This window comes from Elephas maximus, chromosome 19, assembly GCF_024166365.1.
Source record: "Elephas maximus indicus isolate mEleMax1 chromosome 19, mEleMax1 primary haplotype, whole genome shotgun sequence".
In the NCBI taxonomy this organism is placed as follows: Eukaryota; Metazoa; Chordata; class Mammalia; order Proboscidea; family Elephantidae; genus Elephas; species Elephas maximus.
Genome location: NC_064837.1, coordinates 59,035,907 through 59,040,844, shown reverse-complemented (window position 1 = coordinate 59,040,844; position 4,938 = coordinate 59,035,907). Strand labels below are relative to the sequence as shown.

Here is a 4,938-nt window from a genome sequence, read left to right as displayed (position 1 = left end):
TATTGGCTGAAGCTGTATCCTCTCTCTGTCTCCATTCTTTTCTCTCTGTCCTCCTTCCTCTCTCCTCCCCTTTCCCCCATCTATCTGTAACCACGCACCTAAACCAAGGGGTAGACGAATCACAAAACATTAGTACTTACCATGAACAGTTTTCCCCACAACCATTAAAAACAAGCTTGTGGCTGCACAGAACAATCACACAGAAGAAGCAGACAAATCACTCCCCAGGCCAACAGCTCACTTGAATGCAATGGAGAACATGATATAGATTTTCTGTGCATTTGAAGCAGGAGACCTTTCCTAGCAAGAAACAGCTGTGTGATGCGTGGCACATCAGACAATGAATATGAGAAACCATTTTGAAGAAGCCATGTGTCACCAATCTGGAAGGTCACCAAACAAGTATTTTTAATTAATGACTGACTTTCACAGCCAAGTTTTTACAGGTGTCCTCCAGATCCCCACCCCCAGTAGGTAGCTGAGAAGCAGTCTGGGGGGTGGGGTGGGAGAAGAATGAAGAAACTGGGACGAGAGAAGGAGAAATAATTTTTCCTGGGCTTCTGGTGGCTTTCCTGCTCCTGGTTCTTGTTCTTAAGTTACACGAGACACTCTATCAGTCTTACAAAAAGTCCCTCCTTTTTTTTTTTTTTTTTTATTTTGCTGCTGAGTCCTGGTGGGTCAGTGGTTAAGAGCTCAGCCGCTAACCAAAACGACAACAGTTGGAATCCACCAACTGCTTCTTAGAAATTCTGTGGGGCGGTTCTACTCTGCCCCATAGGGTCGCTATGAGCCGGAATCTACTCCGCAACGGGTTTTTGTTTTTTTTTTTTTGGTTTTGCTGCAGTTGGCTTGAGTGAGGTTCTGATAACTGTAACAAAATAAATCTGTATAATACTGATATTCCCATATATATATCCATTGCTACCGAGTCAATTCCGATTCATAGCGACCCTATAGGACAGAGTAGAACTGCCCATAAAGCTTCCAAGGAGCACCTGGTGGATTCGAACTGCCAACCTTTTGTTTAGCAGCTGTGTCTTAACCACTATACCACCAGGGTTTCTAAAGGTCTAGTGAGGTCCCACCGAGATTTGAACTCGGATCGCTGGATTCAAAGTCCAGAGTGCTAACCATTACACCATGGGACCTGCTGATAGATATTGCAATCTCTTTTTTTGATGAGGAAACTGAGAATCAGAAAATTTAAGTAACTTGCCCAAGATGAAAGATTTTCTTGGCCAAGTTTATCTAGCTCCAAAGCCCAGGTTCTTTCCACTGAACTCACAAGGACAAGGATGTGTCTGAATTATCAAGGTAGCCTGCCTTGTCGATATCTCTCTTCACAGGAAGTCTGCAGGAAGTCATCTCATGAGAGAATCTTCTGGCTCATTCATCGCTCCTCTGTTCCCTTACAATTCATTTGTCTTCCCAGGGTTCTGGTCACGGCACTAGCCTGCCTGTAGGTGAGATGTGAGAGACACTGGGAAAAACTCCACATCCCTGAAATCTTTGGGTCCTGGCTGCTCAGTGAGATGGATTTGGGGGGGCACAGCTTTCAGTACATCTCCTCTGAGACCTGAGGCCAGACAGGGTGCTTGCTGTTTACCCCTCTATTTTTTGTTGGTGTACACAGAGATTTAAAAAAAAAAAAAAAAGATCCCACTGCCCTCCAGTTGATTCCGATTCATAGTGACCCTATAGGACAGAGTAGAACTGCCCCAGAGAGTTTCCAAGGAGCACCTGGTGGATTTGAACTTCCAGTCTTTTGGATAGCAGCTGTAGCACTTAACCACTACGCCACCACGGTTTCCAGAGATTAAAAAGCAAGTAGCTAATTTAATTCCTTCAATTCCTTCCAGTCTGCCAAAGACCAACATACTCTATCTGCCCGCCCACCGTGTTTCACAGACAGGCATTTCTGAAATTGGGGAAGAAGCCTGCCATTGAACTGAATTTATACATTGGAGTTTTCTTTATTTTTGTAAGAAACTGAGGAGAGAGTATATATCACTCACAATCCTACTATCCTAACACTCCCAGTGTTAAGAATTTGGTACATTTTCCTCACAACCTTTTTCTGATGCATCTGTTTATACAACCTTGCTGTAAGTGTTTATCTAATTTTATAAACCACTTTTTTTGGTTTTACTCATCATTATGTCATGAGCATTTCTTCATGTTGCTGCATGGTCTTTATCATGGTGAATTTAAGGATGGGCAAACTCTAAGGCTGTAGTATAATAGTGGTGGACATTTGCAGAGGGTTCGTGACTTTTCTTGCATCTCAATTTCCTCTCTATAATGGCCAATATGCTTATTAGTAACAGTTGAGCCAAATAGTCCCTCTGCCCACTCCCTGGAAGGCAGGACATGGGAGCAGAATATACGTTCAGCCAAGCATGCTCCCACCCAAGGCTTTAAGCCTTGTGAGAAAAACGTAATGGTGCAGGGACACTTACGATACAATTCGCTGTTGCGGAGTTGGCACGGAATTCCAGCAATAGCACGTGGAGTGTCCAATGGTGGTGGTACCAAAGGCAACATCACACCCAGCTCATTCCTGGGGCCTGGCCCTGGCTCTGGTCCCCATTCTCAGTCTTCCTTGGGCCCTAACATTTCCAAGGCAGGTTCCCTCCTCCTTCCCCATGGATTCTGAGACCTCTCAGATAGTCTTACAATAAATTCCTTTTCTGCCTAAACTAGCCAGAGGCAACTCCCATTCCTCACAACCTCACAACTGACTTTTCTCCAACAGCTTGGACAGTTGAGGTCATTCCTTCTACTCAATCAACAACTATTTATTAAACCTCTACCACGTGTCCTCTGCTGTTCTATGAACTAGAAATAATAAATAAAACAGTAGTACAAATAAGTTTTTTATTACATAGAGTTTATATTCTCGTGGAAGTCTAATGTATGTTTTAATGGAAGATAAAGTTATTTCCAAGTTATCACTGTTAAGATTAACAAAATTTTTGAAGAACGAGTTGCCGTCCAATCGATTCCAACTTATGGTGACCCCGTCTGTGTCAGAGTAGAAATGTGCTCCGTAGGGTTCTTCACGGCTGATTTTTTCAAAAGTAGATTGCCAGGCCTTTCTTCCGAGATGTCTCTCAGTGGACTTGAACCACCAACTTTTCAGTTAGCAGGCATTAACCATTTATACCACCCAGGGACTCCAAGCAAAATTTATATAAACCAAAACCCACTGCCGTCGAGTCGATTCCGACTCATAGCGACCCTATAGGACAGAGTAGAACTGCCCCATAGAGTTTCCAAGGAGCGCCTGGTGGATTTGAACTGCCGACCTCTTGGTTAGCAGCCGTAGCACTTAACCACTACGCCACCAGGGTTTCTGAAGCAGAATTTAGAGTAGTGTAAATAGTTGAGGAAATGTGCTTAGAAGGTTCCAAAGGGTTGTTTTTGTTGTTAGTTGCTGTCGAGGCAATTCCAATTCATCGTGACCCCATGCAGACAAAATAGAATTGGGCTCCGTGGCGTCTTCAAGACTGTGACCCTTCGGAAACAGATCACCAGGCCTGTCTTCTGAGGCACCTCTGCATGGGCAGGGGCTCGAATCACAAACCTTACAGCTAGCAGTTGAACACTTAACTGTTTGTGCCATCCAGGAACCTTCCAAAGGCTTGAACCGTCTGCAACCCCTACTCCAGAATGGAGAGCCTGCATTACCTTACCTTGATGCTTGCCTTCTATTTCGTCATTGTCTGCTCTAATGTTTATTTCTTTTCTTCTACCTTCTTTAGCTTTATTTTGCTGATTTTCTCCTAACTTCTTGGAGTGAGTGCTTGGTTAAATAATTTTGAACGTTTCTTCTCTTTTAACATATGCATTTAGGGCATTTTCCTCAAACATGGATTTTACTAGATGTGTGTTGCTATTTAATATTTCCAATATCATTCAATTCAAAATATTTGCCACTTCCCATTATGAATTCTTCTTTGTCCCCATAATTTGTTTATAAGTGTATTTCTCAATATTTTTGTGATTTTTTTTAATCAACTTTATTTAGGTATAAGTTACATACAATAAAAGACACGCATTTTAAGACTACAGTGTAGTGAGTTTTGACAAAGGTTAACACCTGTGTAACCATCACCATAATTAAGATATACAATATTTTCTTCACTCTGAAAGCTTCCCTGAGTCCCAGGCAACCACTGATCTGCTTTCTGTCACTATAGATTAGCTTTGTCTGCTCTAGCTTTTCACATAAATGGAATTATAGACCATGCACTCCTTTGTGAGTGCCTTCTTTGATGAATCATAAATGTCTCAGAATCAGCCTTCTATTGTTGCATGTATCAACATACAACACGGCTGAGTAGTATTCCATTGAATGGATATATCACAGTTTATACCATTCACTGGTGAACATCTGGGTTGTTCCCAGTTTTTAGTGATTATAAATACAACTGCAATAACCATTTGTGTATAATTCTTTTGAGGGACTTCTGTTTTCAACTCTCATATTCAAATACCTAGGAGTGAAATTTTTTAATCGTATGGTAAATGTATAAGCTTTATAAGAAACTTCCAATCTTTTTTCCAAAGTGATTCTACAATTTTACATTTCCAGCAGTAATTAATGAGGTTCTAGTTGCTCCGTGTCCTCACCAACACTTGGTATTGTCAGTCTTTTTAATTTTAGCCCTTCTACTGGTTTTAATTTGCGTTTCTCTGGTGACCGATGATGTTCAGCATCATTTCATGTGTTTTTATGGCCTTTCAAATATCTTCTTCTGTGAAGTATCCACTCAAATATTTCATCTGTCTTTTAATCAGGTATTGTCCTCCTATTATTGAGTTATGAGTGTTCTTTATGTATTCTGAACACAAATTATTTGCATATCTATGTATAGGAAATATTTTATCCCGATCTGTGGCTTGCTTTTTCTTTTCTTTTTTTTTATTGTGCTT

The 4,938-nt window shown here is 41.3% G+C and overlaps 1 non-coding gene across 1 annotated transcript; it reads right to left on the bottom strand.

Moving 5' to 3' along the window:
* Positions 1-1,076: 1,076 nt before the first annotated feature.
* Positions 1,077-1,148, bottom strand: TRNAQ-UUG (transfer RNA glutamine (anticodon UUG)). The gene has a single exon. It is a non-coding gene; the product is annotated as a tRNA-Gln (tRNA).
* Positions 1,149-4,938: the final 3,790 nt, after the last annotated feature.